General features: G+C 49.1%; 1 long non-coding RNA gene across 1 annotated transcript; it reads left to right on the top strand.

Moving 5' to 3' along the window:
- Positions 1–1,523: 1,523 nt before the first annotated feature.
- On the top strand, positions 1,524–6,496 carry LOC147251579 (uncharacterized). The gene is made up of 3 exons (XR_015118974.1): positions 1,524–1,582; positions 1,897–2,058; positions 6,332–6,496. It is a non-coding gene; the product is annotated as an uncharacterized LOC147251579 (long non-coding RNA).
- The last annotated feature ends 11,705 nt before the right edge of the window (positions 6,497–18,201 follow it).

Consider the following 18,201-nt stretch of genomic DNA (forward strand, 5'->3'; position numbering starts at 1 on the left):
GAAATTCGCCCTAATGGACTGATCTCCGCTGGATCAAAGTTCCCTTTTAGTCCCTGGTGAGGAACCTGGCGTGGTGCCTCAGCATGAACTGGGACTCACACAGAGTCACTCTCTCTCTCTCTCTCACACACACACACACACACACACACACACGCACTCACACCACCTCCAGCGTGTTCGTAGCAGCCTGCTAACTGGTGCAGGAAACATTTGCAGCAACAAGAGAAGGTTCGCCTGCTGCACTGATCTCTTGACACTCTCAAACAACAAGCTCGTATCGTACGCAAGGCTCTGAAGTTGGGCTCATGTTGAAGAAGGGAAAACGTTAAAAACAAAGGTGAGACAGACTCAGGTACGCACGCACGCACGCGCAGCCTCATCACTGGTCACTTCACGCTGAACAATTCATGACATGCTGCCATGACTCGATAAAATACATGACCCACAGATGTCGGTTCTGAACTCAGGACCTGAAGGTGAAGAACCATGGAACGCCTCATCCACTCATGCAGGCCAAAGCAAACGGTCTTCAAGTATGAGTGCCGGAACAGTCGAGCGCCGTGCCGGCGGTCCAAAAGAAACTTTTGTAATGATACGTAACGTTTGGATCGGTTGGAATTTGAGCCGGAGGGCTGTTTTTTTTTGTTTTTTGTTTTTAAAGAAACAACATTTTTTTATGCATCATACAGGTTGAAAAACCTCAAATTTAAAAATATACATGGAAAAAAAAACAAGCAAGAAGTGAAAAGACGCTCGAAGGGTCTGTTTAATCTACTGTGGATCACAGTTCTGCAATCACCATCCATCTGCTCCTTCTGATCACTCACACACACTCTCACACACACACACTCTCACACACACTCTCACACACACACACACACACTCACTCACGTGCCCGCGCTCCCTGCTGGACCTCATTTGAATATTCCGCCGTGTTTCTGGATCAGCGTATTAAGAACACAATCCAGCTATGTGTTATTATTCCCTAATAACTGAACACGCTGAAGCAACGACGCTCACACGCCAGCTGTTAACTCATAAATAATCTCATTTAAAACAACAAACGGCAATTAGACTATTTTCATTATTCAGTGCCAAACAGCCGCCGCTGGCTCGCGCCCAACCTGCACCTGAAAGAAATTAATTCAAGCAGACGACAATAGAAATGTTTTCAGTAATAAGACTGAGGGGTATCATGGGATTACGTTTATTTTCAGGAGCTTTTCTCGTGTTGTTTCGTACCCAGCGTCTCCCATTGTGAACAAACTGTAATAACTGTTACTTGCGACTCCGACCAGATTAATATACCACATTATCAGCCTCCAGCACCTTCCTTCATTCAAATTATGTCGGTTACGATGAGAAAATCGACTAAATGGCGTGAATGTATGCAGCGATGCGGAGGTGAGAGTCAAAGAAAGTCATTCTTTTAGCAAGGAATGATGCGACTCCTGATGTTGTGAACCGGTTTGTGAGCGACATGATGTTTAACCCTTCAATCTCTGGCTGTTTTATCAGGACAATCCTGTTGTGGCTGTGGACGGCGAGCGCTGACCAGTCATGGTTGCTGGCAGGTGGCGAGGTACGCTTACGTCAGCTGCTCCACATCTCCGACAACATCTCACATTTAACCACGGCAGAGGCGTAAATCCCAGCTGGGCTCAGCTAGCGTAGCATGCTAGCTGCTGCTGCCCACAGCCCCTCTCGCTTGTCCCAAAATGTTTCCATTCCAAGCTTCAGTTCTGATGACAAAGGGCTCCTCGGATCCCACCGCTGGGTTCGGTTCTCCAGCAACTCATTTGGGTTTCGAGGGAAACGTCTCCTCACGTTGTCTGCATCTCTTCTGTCTGGGGGATTTGACTCTCAAGCCTCTGACTGTGACGTTCTCATTGGCAGCCTCTTTATTCCTCCACCGTCACCCCGGGCCCCTGACCTCTCACATCGGACCACTCGACGGTTGATCCAGGAACGGCATCGTACCGCTCGATTCTCCCAGACAAAATGAAGAATCTGTAATTACGAGGTGCGTTCACGCGGGGAACGGATGAAACCCAACAGGTTTGTCCTTCCTTTTTTTTATCTACATTCCAGTTTGATTAAAAAAAAAAGCTTTTGAAAGCGATCCAGCCTGGAAGCAAACACAGAAATGCTGTCAAAGAAGTCTCTGAATAAACAGGACTTATGTTCAGTCTGAAGAGTTCCGAACGTGAAGCACATTTTCTTGTGTTCAATTTCGGTTTATGTTCATGTTACATCAGCTTTCCTGTGGGGAAAGGGGGACCGGAGTCTGGGCTGAAGACACCGACTCCTCCTCTGGTAGCTCTTCATCTTCAAAATGTTTCCCAGGTCTCACTTGGGTTCCGGGGACGTTATTTTGTCCCACCTCAGGACCCCGAATGAGAAAAAGTAGTCTGCAGTTGAACCACAGACAACAAGAACTGGCCGAAGGAACCTCTCAGTTCCAGGAGTGTTTTGAGGTCTTTTCTGAAAACCAAACACGTTCCCCATGAGAACGTAGTCGGCAGGTTTCAGCATGAAAATACAAGCGTCACCTGGCTGGAGTTTGAGGGAGGAAACACTCGTAGATGAAAGCTGCCGCTCCTGCTGACGTGGGCTGGACTGGCAGGGAGCAGGACTTGGTCGGTTCGACTCCAGACAGGGAGAGAGGGCAGCCAGTTTCAGCCAGACGGCAATCTGGTTTTCAGGTTCACAAAGGGAGAGGAGAGGGAGGGGAGTGAGGGGGCAGGAGAGACCAGCGCGGCAGAGAAGTGCTGTTTTTGTTTAATGAGGAGAGTGAAATCGCATGTTAGCACTATTAGCGTTTGTCAACTGGGAACGTCATGAAAGCGAGTCGATGACCCATTTTGGATCCCAACCCCTAACTTTGGGAGCAGCAGCCATCGAGGGATGTGGGTTAATTACTTTAGAAAACAAACAACCTGGTTCATCATTTACTGGGGAGGACTGGATCAAAACCAGGGAGGATCTCAAGTCTGGATACAGGAGGCTTCACGCACCGATGGCATGTTGAAGGAATCTCGCATTTTATTGGAAATAATCCCAACCTGTTTGAGCAGCAGCCCAGTAATCCAGTAACCCCACTCCCTACACACACACACACACACACACATACACACACACACACACACACACACCAGCATCGCTAAGCCCGGCCGTGAAATGGGATTCTCAGGGATGAGAGCTGCTCTTTGTGATCACAGAGGGGGATCCACCACACACTCCAGTTCACACTCACAAACCTACGAGTGTGTGTGTGTGTTTAGAGTCGCACGCACACACACACACACACACACACACACACACACACACACACACACACACACAACTGAAAAATGAGACAAACACTTCTTTTTTCTCAGAAGGCTCTCTGGAATGGATGTTGTGGGACTCAACTGTTTCTATGGTAACTGCAGCCCATTTACTCCCCATGGTTTGTGTGTGTATGTGTGTGTGTACTCATACTATGTGTATCTCAAATGTTATGTGTTTTTGTTAGTACTCGTATACATATTGTGTTGTGTTGCATCAGCGTGTGTGTGTGTGTGTGCGTGTGTGTGTGTGAGATGGGAGCGGTGGTGTCGCTGGTGGCTGATCAGGAACAACCAGAGCCAACATGGCGACATCTGTCGTCCCCTCTGGAGGAAACAGAATGCGGTTGAAAAAACAACAACAAAACAAACAAAAGTGTGAACGTGAGATGTTTGGGAACCAGTGATGGCGACCCGAAAGACCACAAAACGCCACCGTGCTGGCGGCAGACGGGGCCTCTAATAACGGCGAGGACAGAAAACCTGGACGGGGCAGACAGCCCTGACCAGCTCCACCAGCTCAACTGGTTCTGACCAGCTCAACTGGTTCTAACCGGCTCCTCCAGTGGCTCAGACCGGATGGTGTCCAGGGTTTCAGTTAAATGTGGTGAAAAGCTTTTTGAAAACCATCAGATCAGCGTGACTCATTGTGATGGAGGCCACCGCTGCTTGAAGTGAGTCACGGTGAGGAGGAGGCGTGTCTCCAGCCTCCGGCGCTGATCTGAGGCTCGCTGCTGTCTCATTGCTCTGTTAGTTAGGACAGTTGATTCTCAATCCAGGATCCGGCGAGGGATTCATCCGAGTCCTGCCTTGTTTCCCTCGAGGGATCACGCCCCCCCAGCGGATTGCTGATTCAGTGGATCTCCTTCTTCTTATGACAGAACTCAGCTCTGCACTGGCTTAGCCAGCAGAGTTTCATTTCCCAGCCTGCAGGTGGCCCGACTGCTGCACGGCGGTAAATAAACCTGACCAATCATCTCCAGGATGAAGGTCCTCAGAGTAATGAGGGTTCTGTTTGAAGTGGAGCGAAGACGCTGGTTCTGGGTGACATCTGAGGCGCAACCGCAGAGGAAGCAGTCACTTTTCCTTGTCTTTTTGTTGGCATCTGGCTTTTGTGGCTGAGAAGGTCAACAGATGATAAACTCTTATAAAACACTGGAACACAGAGTGCTTCCACCTCCAATATCGCTAAAGTGGATTGCCTTCAAATTAGAGGATGAAGGAAATGTCAATGCTCACGCGCACTCGCTCCCCACGCCGCGCGGCCCTCGTGTGGTTTATAGTGCACTACTTCAAAGGTTATTGTCTGACCTTATTCAGGCTCATATCTTAGACAATAAAACAGGCGAATCTCGGCTCTCCCTGCTGAATGCTCTTTCTGCTGAGACACTCCAGTGCGTCCTCTGATTCTCTCCCTCCCTGCAATGAGAGGAAAGTTGAAGGACTGAACACTGGAATCGCTTTCAAAAGGTTCCTGGTGCTGCGCCGCCTCAGATTCATACGCTTATGTCACACAACCGCAGCAGTTTGGTGACAAAGTGTCGCTGAGAACGTCCCCAAAAACGGCTGGAAACATCATGAACGCAAATGTTTACATTCCCGTGACCGATACTTTTGTTATGATTGAGTATAACGGGGGGGGGGGGGGGGGGGGGCTCAGACTGGAGGGCTCTTGGCACCATTTTATGTTTTTTGACAGGTTTTTGCCGTTAGCCTTCGTTAGCTTCAAGCTAATGTCACCTGTTGGTAGATGTGGCGATTCAACTTTCTTTTTTTGTGTGGTGGAGTTTTACATTTTGGTGGTTTGGTTCATTCCAGCAGTTCTAACAAACGGCAACACCTCCGTGGCCCGGCGCCGAACTGGAACCCGGTTTGTTTTAATCTCTGGTCAAAGTGTTCGTGGATCAACTGGATTAAGGGGACCTGGACTATACCAGACGACCTGGAGAGTTAGGAACACACGGTTTTTCGACAGTCTAGCTGCTGCTTGCCGTCAGCCTCCGTTAGCTTCAAGCTAAAAATACGTAGCTGGTTGTTTCTCCATCCTGGCGTCACTAAGAAGTGATGCAGGAGGGAAGAACATCTCCGTGAGCTCGAGACTCCGGTTACTAAGTATCACTTTAAGTCTGCGTATGAACGTCTGCTTGATTGACAGGTGTCTCACAGGTGACGGCTGCTGCTCCTCCTGAGCCCCAACTCATTGGCTTGGAAAACAAAGGTCAGGTTTGTCGTGGTCGCCGGGTGCGAGCCTGCCAACGAAAAATACATTTCAGTTAGATGCTCTTGGATGAGATTAAGGCCTGAGGAGTGGAGGCCCGGCTCAGATCTGGCAACCTGTAGCTCAGTAATGACGGTACAGTGGCGTGGTGAGGCGGGCGGTGGGGGGCTTGTCTCTCCAGGTCCGCCTATTTGTCCAGGCCTTCGCTCTGCAATTAGTGTCGGCACATGTCAGCCTCCTGATTGCAATTTAACATTTCAGAACAAAGCAAGGTGTCACTCCTGGCCGGGTGGGGGAGGGGTCCAGCGACAGGGAGACGGGGGGGAAGCCGTCACAGGAGAAGCATAAAGGTGCTAATGAGCGTGTTGGAAGCTCACAGGTGCATTTTAGTGATGACAGAATGTCTTTCACCTGTTCACTCCACCGCCATCTCTCGTCGCATCGCTCATCACAGCAGAGCTCCATTGGATAATAGCACGGCGGCGGCGGACGGAAACTGAGAGGGAAACAAATGGGGGGGGGGGGGTGAGGAACGAGATAAGAATACAAAAGAGACTAGAGCGTGTGTGTGTGTGTGTGTGTGTGTGTGTGTGTGTGTGTGTGTGTGTGTGTGTGTGTCTCAGCAACTGGTCAAGATGCAGTTGAAACCATGTTGGTTTTTGAGATTCCTATGAATTTCATTATTTTACGGGGATGCAAACAAGGTACTTGGTCATACTTGTACTTTTACTTCAGGACAAATTCAGGTGTTTTTTTTTTTCTTCCTCGTGTGTTTGTGCTGCAGTGATCAGCAGAACCCAGGATGATTGGAACTGTTGCAACTCTGAGCAAGAACGCCACGACCAGCAGACAGCTGGAACACCATGATGCTGAAAGTGAGTTTGGCGTGCTGAAGCGTGTTGCTGTAGCGTGTTGCTGTAGCGGCATCACTGAGGGCGCACTATTCTCAAACGTACACATACAACACGTTTGTTGGCCTGCAACGAGAATCTGGCTCGATGATGTACTTCCAGTAGTCGGTGTTGAATATTTAGCTGATTTTGACGTAGATGAGGGATTGAAATGACACGGCGGCGTCAGTGTTTTTTCTCAAGAGGCTCACGGTAACAATAGCACGGGCTCCCAGACTCCTAAAGAAACATGGCGGCGCCCACATGCTCAGGAAAGTCTGACATTCAACGCTCACATTTACAAATTTTTAGTTTCACCTGGAAATTTGTTCTTAAATCATCTTGTTTCAGCTCTTTTGTCTGTTGGGGGGGGGGGCAATTGACCACATCAACAGGAAGTGACATTTTTATCATCTGACGAAGGTGAAGGGAACTTTAACATGCAAATATGATCCCAAGGCAGCAGATCTGCGGCGTGACGAGGGCCGTGGCGGCCGCTGGCCTCGCCTTCATCACCCCGATCACATCTCACTTCTTCTTCTGTATAATGACACGCAAACCAACAAGGGCAGATGGGAGTCGGGGGCGAGGACGCGCTCCCGCTGAGGTGTAAATGCCTCCTGATAACCGCGTATTGTTTCAATCAGATATTCAGACTCTCTCTCTCTCTCTCTCTCACACACTCACACACACACTCACACTCACTCACTGGCAGGTTTCTCTCACTAATGAGGGTTTAGTGGCGATTGGTCCCGGAGACTCAGAGCCATCCCTACGTTTTTTTCCTTGGCAGCGCTCGTCTGCCGTGTTTGGAGGGAGCGCCACCATCACTTGGCACCTGATTTATTTTAATTATTTTGATTCTCACTCTCCATCTCTGGCATTCCTGGCTCGGGGAATCGCTGATGGCTGACACTCATTTGTCAATCTCGCCGCGGCTGCCTGCCAATTATAAAATGAAAAGTTCTGGCGAGGCCATTAGAGGCAGCGCTGGCTGTTTGGCTGAGTGTTAACAGGCGAGAGCAGCTTGTCGCTGCCTCGCTCTGCCCTCTTCTTTTCTCTGCAGCGTAATGTGGGCTCGGCGCCACACACCAACAATCAGGTGAATGTTGGTGTGTGGCGTTTGATGTCCTGTGTTCGCTGTTCTACGGTTATCAGCACTCCCACTCTCTTGCTGTCAGATTTAGAAACTTAAGTACCTTTGTTTGTCGCTTCATGTCCTCTTCTTCAGTTTGAATCTCGCTGGTTTCTTGGCAGAAGCCGCAAGACAGTTTTCAACATGTTTAGTCTGGGGGACTCGTGCGCGCGTGCTGATCCGGCTCCCGCTAATGTGGCACAGCAGAACTGGAAGAAATGAACAAGAACTCAGTGGGAGCACTGGAAATGTCTGGAGAGTTGTTTTAGTTTTACTTCAGCCCACGTGCTCTCAGCATTAATGGTGACATGGACTGATTAACCTGAGGGGGGTCCTCCAGGCTAGAGTCCACCGCCAGGCCCCCGTTAGCTCCCAGTTCCTCTCCCTCACTCCAGTTTACCTGGGCTGGATTGTGACACAGCGTCTCTGGACTGGGTTTGCTCAGTAATTTAGGAGCATGTACAGTACAAATACTTCGTGATGTCACCTGTTGGTAGATGTGGTGATTCAACTTTCTTTATTTGTGTGGTGGAGTTTTACATTTTGGTGGTTTGGTTCATTCCAGCAGTTCTGATTAACGGCAACACCTCTGTGGACCGGCGCCGAACCGGAACCCGGTTTGTTTTAATCTCTGGTCAAGGTGTTAGTGGTTCAACTGGATAAAGGGGACCTGGACTATACCAGACGACCTGGAGAGTTAGGAACACACGGTTTTTCGACAGTCTAGCTGCTGCTTGCCGTCAGCCTCCGTTAGCTTCAAGCTAGAAATACGTAGCTGGTTCCTCCTGCATTCTGGAGTCACTAAGAAGTGATGCAGCAGGGAAAAACATCAAGACTCCGATGAGCAGGTACTTGAGAAGTAAAATACACTTCATATCCATAGATTTGGAATCACACCTGGAACTATACACACGAGTGTAACTGTTCAGTGTCCACATACGTTTGGTCGCGGTGTCGTGAGTTGCGAGGTTAAATCACGCAATCGAAGATGATCAATCTGAGCTCTGCGCCTTTAAGGTGTGACGGACGCAGCTTCCTGAACTCCAGCAGACGCACACACGCCAGCAGCAGACCAGCAGCTTCCTGTTTTGTGGGGCATCCTCAGTTCGTTTTGTGTTGCGTTGCTTAAGTCAAGCTTGTTAATTAGGGGGAGGCTTGTCTGAAGGATTAACGACAAGCTCCACTGCTGCATCACACACCTGCACCGTTGGATTATGGGTAAGCACTTTTGTTTGTGGGTTGCATTTTGTGATGAGACGTTTGATCCGGCAAAAGTGTCAAGTCAGGCAGAAAAGCAGGCTAACAACTTTCCTCTGGGTATAAAAGCAGTGGTTTACTGTGGCAGCGCTGCCTCCTTTCATCAGCATATTTTAACAGTCGTACAGCAAAGAACACAAAGAAGACAAATTGGAGTTCGGGCAGGGCCAGAGACGAGAACGTTTCTCAAGAATTAGCAGCAAGCGAGGCAAAGCTCGGAGCTTAACAGCTCTGTTTCAGGAGCGAGAACATTCTCTCAAAGAGCTCGCCGCTTCCTCGCAGAATAATTGGCTAGAGAATGAAACGCCGCCTTTGAGCGGATGTTCCTTTGTTTTAACTACTCGCCGTAAACACGCAGACCTACAGAGAATTAGTGCCACCACTGCACTGGTCCTACAGCAGACCTGCAGCCAGGGGTCATTAACAGAGAGAGTGAGAGTGTGTGTGTGTGTGTTTGTGTGTGTGTGTGTGTGTGTGTGTGTGAGAGAGAGAGAGAGAGAGAGAGAGAATCAATGTTGATGTAATGGTGACTGCAAGAGCCATGCTGACTAATTAAGGCCTCTACAGTGAGCAGAGCCACTTCTTTGACCACAGAGAGAGAGACAGGGTGGACACGTGCATCTCCTCCGCATGGCGGTTACATTCATGGGAGACAAACCCAGGAGGCGTCGATGATCAGAGCACAGGCATCCATCATCCATCCATCCATCCATCCATCCATGATCCATCCATCATCCATCCATCATCCATCCATCCATCATCCATCCATCATCCATCCATCCATGATCCATCCATCCATCATCATCCATCCATCCGTCATAATCCGTACATCCATCCATCATCCATCCATCCATCATCCATCAATCTGTCATCATCAATCCATCCATCCGTCATCATCCATCCATCCGTCATCATCCATCCGTCATAATCCATCCATCCATCCGTCATCATCCATCCATCCGTCATCATCCATCCGTCATCATCCATCCATCCGTCATCATCCATCCATCATCATCCATCCATCCGTCATCATCCATCCATCATCATCCGTACATCCATCCATCATCCATCCATCATCATCCATCCATCCGTCATCATCCATCCATCCATCATCATCCATCCATCCATCATCATCCATCCATCGTCATCCATCCATCCGTCATCATCCATCCGTCATCATCCATCCATCATCATCCATCCGTCATCATCCATCCATCATCATCCATCCATCCGTCATAATCCATCCATCCATCGTCATCATCCATCCATCCATCCATCATCATCCATCCATCCGTCATCATCTATCCATCCATCCATCCATCCATCCATCATCATCCATCCATCCGTCATCATCCATCCATCATCATCCATCCATCCGTCATCATCCATCCGTCATCATCCATCCATCATCATCCATCCGTCATCATCCATCCATCCGTCATCATCCATCCGTCTTCATCCATCCGTAATCATCCATCCGTCATCATCCATCCATCCGTCATCATCCATCCGTCATCATCCATCCATCATCATCCATCCATCCGTCATCATCCATCCGTCATCATCATCCATCCGTCATCATCCATCCATCATCATCCATCCATCCTTCATCATCCATCCTTCATCATCCATCCATCCATCCATCCATCCATCCGTCATCATCCATCCATCATCATCCATCCATCATCATCATCCATCCATCCATCCATCCATCATCATCATCCATCCGTCATCATCCATCCATCATCATCCATCCGTCATCATCCATCATCATCATCCATCCATCCTTCATCATCCATCCTTCATCATCCATCCATCCATCCATACATCCATCCGTCATCATCCATCCATCATCATCCATCCATCCGTCATCATCCATCCATCCATCATCATCATCCATCCATCCATCCATCTTTCATCCGTCATCATCCATCCGTCATCATCTATCCATCCATCCATTCATCTTTCATCCATCATCATCATCCATCCATCCATCCATCCATCCATCATCATCATCCATCCGTCATCATCCATCCATCATCATCCATCCGTCATCATCCATCATCATCATCCATCCATCCTTCATCATCCATCCTTCATCATCCATCCATCCATCCATACATCCATCCATCATCATCCATCCATCATCATCCATCCATCCGTCATCATCCATCCATCCATCATCATCATCCATCCATCCATCCATCTTTCATCCGTCATCATCCATCCATCAGTCATCATCCATCTTTCATCCGTCATCATCCATCCGTCATCATCCATCCATCCATCCATTCATCTTTCATCCATCATCATCCATCCATCTTTCATCATCCATCCATCTTTCATCCATCATCATCCATCCGTCATCATCCATCCATCCATCCATTCATCTTTCATCCATCATCATCCATCCATCTTTCATCTTTCATCATCCATCCATCTTTCATCCATCATCCATCATCCACTACTCATCCTTCTTCAGGGTCACTCAGGTTTGGGGCCCAATGAAACATCTTAATCTACCCGGCGAGTGTCAGTGACGGCGAGTGTCAGTGACGGCGAGTGTCTTTGTGGGCGGTTCCGTCCCTGTGAGTCATCCTCCTCTGAAGCGACGGTCCGGTTTGATTTGAGCAGCTCTGACTTGAGGGCAAGTCTGTCGTCCGCCTGCCGACACAAACATCCTGACACTTGTTGAGTGAGTCTGAAGCCGGCGCAGCATCTGCTTCCACTTAATGCTTTTTAATCTGAGATCTTAAAATGCTGCTCAGACCTCCCCCCTCCGCTGTCCAGTGGAATCAACATAAAATCCCGGCAGGTCAAAAGACGCGGCTGCACATTTAAAAGTCCAAGAGCAACAATATCTGGAGGCAGTATCGGGAGCTCTCGGCCTGAATATGTGCATGTTTGGTGCTTTCTAATCTGATCAGCAAGTCAGGAAATGGAAATAAGACGCTGTACTTTTCCTCACCTCAGCCTGATGCCTTCAATGTTTTTGCCAAGCAGGAAACACACTGGGCGTTGCATAAATGTAGAGCCAGAAGGCGGCGCTATGACAGCTCCCGCCTCCATTTTCGGCTGCGATAAAAGAGGCTGGAGGGCTTCTGATGGAGAATTCGTCAGTCGTGGGGAACGTGTCATCGCGTGTCATCTGTTTACTCTCCCCAATTGCGGTTTGTCAGGCATCGCTCATCTCTGCTGCCGCCTGTCAATTTCGTTCATCGGCCGAACAGCACCCCATGGATGGCGAAGAAACATTTGAATAAGAAACGAGGTCCATTGATTGCCAGAAAAACTTGTCAATGGCGGTGAAGCGTTGGGACAAAAGGAGATGAAAGCAGTGGGACGATTTTCAGTCTGAACGCCGCCTGAAGCTGCTCAGCCAATCAATACACGTGGGTGATAGGACTGTAATTGCGTAACACATCAGTGTAAACATTCCCACAACGCACGGGGAATGAATTCTGATTTAATCAGGCAGACGTCAGAGACACATCGGGCCTCATTAAGTAGAAGGTGGACATGTAACTCATCTCCAGTAGAAAAGTACCAACAAAAACAGGGTTGAAAATAAAAACAAATCATGTCAGGTGTTTCCTGTCAGCGAGGAATAACGAGTTTTAGACAGGGACGTGAAAAAATAAGGAAGAAGTAAAGTACTTTGACTTGATTGATCCATTCATCACTGCTGACTTGGGCTACGAGTCAATTTGTGGATCAGTTACTTTGGTTTGGTTTTCCACTGAGGTACGATAGTATTTAACATTTGGGTGGCGGTGAAGCGAGGTTACTAGAAGGTTGGGTAACCGTTACCGAACATTTAGGTAGCGTCAACATGGCTCTCAGCTAGGATGGATGTTTAGCAACAGCAAAGGAAGTACCACCTGACTGCTACACAACTATTTGGTAACAAACCATTAGCTAAATGCTACCTGGCCAATTGGTAACTGGCCTCATCCTTGGTTACCAAACAGTTACATAATTGTTACGTAACCATGGTCAGCAAGCTGATCGTCAAGATCATCTTCACTAACGAACCACTTTGATGATGCTTGGAGCCTAAATGCAATGGTTAGCATTACAAAGCTAAAGTTAGCTAAGGTAGGCTAAGGTCACCATCACTAAGCTTCAGGCTTCTTAGGTTTCCCCCTGATGACCTTTAGCAACCCAGGTTAAGACTCTCCACGACTCCAAGACCCACCAGTCTGGTGTTTACTGGTGGATCTGATGTAGAACTGAACCTCCACCATCCACCAGTCTGGTGTTTACTGGTGGATCTGATGTAGTACTGAACCTCCACCATCCACCAGTCTGGTGTTTACTGGTGGATCTGATGTAGACCTGAACCTCCACCATCCACCAGTCTGGTGTTTACTGGTGGATCTGATGTAGAACTGAACCTCCACCATCCACCGGTCTGGTGTTTACTGGTGGATCTGATGTAGGACTGGGATGTAGTTAACTGGGATTTAATTGGGAATGTGTCCTCTCTACGTGGTGGTCATGCTTCTTGTAGGTTCGACCAGTTTGCTGTCCACCAGTTCGACATCAGTGTTAACCCTTCAGCCACCTGGCCTGTGACAGAAGGAAGTTGGACTCTGTCAGGAATCCATTATTCCTGTCTAATTACAGAGCTCCTGTGATTCATGGCGAATGAGTGTAACACGACATCCTCTGATGAAAGCGCCGACTGTCCCTCTGCTGCCAATGCAATCCCACTAAATGTATGAAAATAGAAGCTCAGCTATTGTTGGCGTCAGCGTGCTGCCTCAGCATATCCATCCTCTGACACCATTTGGAGAGGTGCACCCTGGGATATTCTCTCGCTGGGACCAGATCCATCTCGATCCATCTCCCCTCTGGCACAGCGAGAGGAAGTTTGATTGATTTATCAGGCCTGTGTCTCCCCATCCTCCCTTTAATGAGACAGTAATAGCCCACGGTCAGCCGGCGCTCCGGAGACGAATGTGAAGGAGAGGCGAGCGGCGGAGAGCAGAAATGTGGACAGAATATGTAACCCGAGGTACAATCAATCGCACACTCACTCACAGATGGAGAGCGGGGGGGCAGAGAGACAAGACACAATATGACTGAAGCAGCAAGTGAAAAGAAAGCAAGCCTGTGAGGACAGGAACAGATCGGAAGCCTTGGCGGACTCAACACTCGGTGATCGACTGAGAAGCCATCCTGGGATCAGCGGGAGGAAGTTGAGGCGTCGGCGCCGTTTTCTCTGCTGTCGTGAATCCTCTCACCAGCAGCGCATGAACACTGGATGTCTGAAAATGAATGTTTTCATCTGCATTCATCTTTTTATACATTGATGCGACTCGTGTTTCAAAGCGCATCTTAAACTGTGTGTTTGGGAACTGGTCAGGTCGGCTGCGCGTGGCTGCTCGCGACCTTGGCGACCTGTGTTCCCGCCGGCAAGTGTGACAGTCGTCTTTATGAACTCATTCCTTCATTTGTTCACCTTCTAACCCTCTTCAGTCTCTACGTGTTTGTCTGTGAGGACACAACCTTGAGATATCATAGAACACCAAACTGTTTTGTTTACGTACAAGAAATTATATTTTAATTTTCTTATTAGTCTTTTTTTTCACCCCCTCAAAAGGGCACCACTTTGATTTAAAGGACAACACTCGCTGAGTTCATCTCTCTTGGTGCTGCCGCGTCGGCTCAGCGGTCTCGTACTCGTGATATCCTCGTCGCGGTGACGGTTTATTTATATTTATATATAAGTTATATACGTATTTATTTTCCTAATGCAGCACAGGTGGGATTTGGTGCTGCGACACTGCACCAAAGGTTGCAGAAGGCAGCAGCTTCTGCGTTGGTGGAGCTCCACCGGATGAATCGCCGGCTCATCTTCCAGCTCGTGTGTTTGCTGCCTGGCTACTTCTCTCTGCTCCCCTCTGGTTGGGTTCTGTTCGCTTTCCTTCTGTTTTCACGCCACACACGTTTCCTCTCATCCACAACACGCTGACCTCTCGCCCTCTGAAGTTAAACACTCCTAAAAATATTCCGTTGACAGATTCCAGAGCTTCTAACCTGAAATAACCTCAGCCGGAGCCGAGCTGAGGAGAGCAGCCATGATCAGAAGATGCCTCCAGAGGAAGGAGAGGGGCGAGCGGCAGGTAGCGCCGACATCTGCTGATTGCCAGCAGCACTCGGTCACTCCAGCCTTTAATTAAAGTCACTCTCTTGGGCTCTTAAGCAACAGCATGCAATTTCCACAGACAACAGCAGCATGGTGGCGAGCCCCGATGACCTGTAATTGTCTGTTGGTAAGTGGGTGGGGGGGCGGGGGCGGCGATGGCAGCACAACCTGCCAACCTGTAATTTTCATGGGAATTAATGACACAGTGGCGGCTGCATGGTTTCCTTGACGATCTCCGCTGGAGGGTACAAGTGAGGCACTGACCTTTGTGTTGATGCCCCGCCGCTCTCCACCCGAAAATATTAAATACGGAGGATTCAGAGAGCCACTCAACAGCCTCAGGGGTTAAAATGCAGCAGGACGAGACGCCGTCAGCGGCTGAAGAACCTTTACGGCGAACGGCTTCACCGCAACGCGTGTCAGACGGTCGGAGCCACTCGAGTTTGTTCCCAGGGGTCATACGTGTACCAGCGGCAGCAAACACTCCGTGTTCACCTTCACTTGTGGTGGTGTTCTGTCTGAGCACACAAACGCCACCCGCTCAGCATCTGACACTGCATGTGTGTATGTGTGTGTAACTTCCTGTTTGATAACAAAACATACCTCGTCCCTGCTATGCGAACTTCCTGTTGGACAACCAAAGCATCGTATCCTACAAATGAACCAATGGCAGTGAAGGTGGGAGCAGGCTGATGACATCACAGCAGCAGCTGTCGAACAGCCAATCGACTGAGGACGTGTTGATCTTGTGTTTCTGGCTCTTCTTGAGGAATCTCCATCACAGTTGTAGCGCCATGTTGAAGAGCAGCTCGCAGCTCGTTTGAGGCCTGGCGGACTGAGTCAGAGAGCCGCAGCCCACTGGCCGTCCTGCATCCTGGGACTTCATTAGTCCGAGAGGGCGGCGCGGTCACCGGCTCCTCTGAGCGCGGGCGCACCGCCACAGGGAGTGTCTTCGTCTCCGCCCAGCATTTGGCACTAAAAGGCCAGAGCAGCAACCTGAGACTCCGTCTACGCTCACCAGGGGAAATCATGGTGAGGGTGACACATCGGCACGCCGGCTCAGAGTTCAGAAGGATGGAGCGTTTAATATCCATCACTACCCTGAGACTCCTCTGGCTGGATGCTATTAGCTCCTTACTTTACCGTGAGCAGAGTGAATACCTCCCACCTTGGTGTCATCACCTGGCAGACACGCAAACGCACGCTCATTAAAGCTGAACCAGAGAAGAAAGTGCGAATGTGATGAAACAGGCTTGTTTGTGAGCTCCGCAGCGTTTGACAGTCAGGAACCCATCCAGCCAGCACGCCGCCTCACCTGCTAATTCACTTAAAGCAGGCGACCAACATGGAAAATCATCTCTTGTTTTAGCCATGGAAGTCTGTAAATAGAGGTTGTCTCTTCTGGAAGGTTGATACGCAGAGCACTCGGCCGCCGCGGTTCCTCTACGAGACGGAGGCTCCCTTCCTTTTGTCTCAGGTCAAAAGATAAAGTTTTAATCTCGCAGGTTGAAGAGAAACTCCACTTGTGTTGAGGTGTTGAAATGAAAAGAACGACGTCAAGATCGTGGAATCCGTCCATCCTTGTCTCAGGCCAGCGTGTAGGTCTGGTCCTGGTCCTGGTCCTGGTGCCTGTGCCAGTCGTGGGTCTGGACCTGCTCCCCTCTGGGTCTCTCACGGCCGGCCCCCCTCCTGAGGAAACACCTCCTGACCAGGTAATATTGTTTTTTACTAAAAGCTCGAGAGGTCAATTTTTCAGGATTATTCTCTTCTAGATTTACAAACGAGGGGTGAATCATGGATTAAAAGCTGCCAGCGCAGGGACTGGATCAGCGCTCGCCAGGACGGAGTTACAATCACGCCAAAACCTCACAATCACGCAAAACGGGTTTCACTCTCGGCCAACGACTAAAGTCTTCCTAAAATTTGACAGGAGAAAAAACAACTCCACAACTACGAACAGATGTCACCTGACTTTTGGCGCTAATTTTCCACCTTGCAGATCCACACACAGACGCCGGTAAACGTCCTCAGAAATGTCTTGTCATTCCCTGCGTTTGTGTGTGGATCTGCAAGGTGGAAAATTAGCGCCAAAAGTCAGGTGACATCTGTTCGTAGTTGTGGAGTTGTTTTTGTGTACTTGAAGGAACTATTTTGAAACATGTTTCTGTGTGTGTGTGAACGAGCTGGATTTGTTTGACCTGCTGAGTTTGAGAGTCGTTGGTCGTGAGTCACACGTTTGTGAGGTTTTGCCGTGATTGTAACTGCAGACGTTGGCGCTGTCAGACAGTTGCAGCCGCCTCGAGCTGCGCGTGGCGGCGCGTCCTCCTCTTGCCAGGTCCTTCAGTTTGACTCTGTTGCTGCATTCAAATGTCCTGATTCCTTCGGTGAATCACTTTGTGCTGGAAACGAACAAACTTGAATTATTAACACGCGTTTACGTCAAAGGCAAATCAAACAATCTCCTGGGCTGGACTGTGATAACGCAGGTGTGAAGTCGGCTCTTCATTAAGAGAAGGAATATCTGCTGCAGCAAAGGTCCGCTCGCTCCTCGCCTGTTCCTCCAAGGCGACCGGCGGCTTCAAAAACAACTTTGCTGATAATGATGCAGAGTTTAGTTTGACTGAGTAACCTGACAACAAAGATGCGACTGGTGGTGTTTACTGAATCAGGGGAGTTCAGGGTTTGATTTTGAACCGCAGCTGTTGGATTATTGATGCTGTATAGATTAAAACGCTACAGCAGGAACTGCACGGAATTTAATTTGAGGAGAAAGTCGGTGTTGATGATCCCTTCAGAGCTGTCAGTAATGGCATGTTCATTCAGAGCCGCTCTGACCAGCGCCGCTGCACTTGTGCTGCATGGTCAGGAACGTCCTGTTTTTGCTCACGAACACAAGTGTCTGCCTCTTTCTGCAGTCTGGAGTCACGACGGAGACAAAACCCTCTTTGAGAGCTCGCGGCTTCTTTGGTGAGGAAATAATTGAGAAGTCCCCTGAACTCCCCTCTCAAGAGTGAAGAAACACATTTCATGGTGGTTTTATGACATTTTCCAAACACGTACAGCAACTTGTTAGAACATTGAAGGAACATCCCAGGTTTGAGGGGAATGCACTTGTAGTGGATCATTTTAGACCCTTCTCCAAAAACCCCACCAGAGGACCGATCGCTAATTAGCTTAGCAGCAGTAAACGCGAGCGGCGGGGCCGGAGCCCAGTCGTC

The sequence above is a fragment of the Aulostomus chinensis genome, chromosome 13 (genome assembly GCF_037954235.1).
Source record: "Aulostomus chinensis isolate RoL2024-O1b breed Wild chromosome 13, RoL_Achi_v1.0, whole genome shotgun sequence".
Lineage (NCBI taxonomy): Eukaryota > Metazoa > Chordata > Actinopteri > Syngnathiformes > Aulostomidae > Aulostomus > Aulostomus chinensis.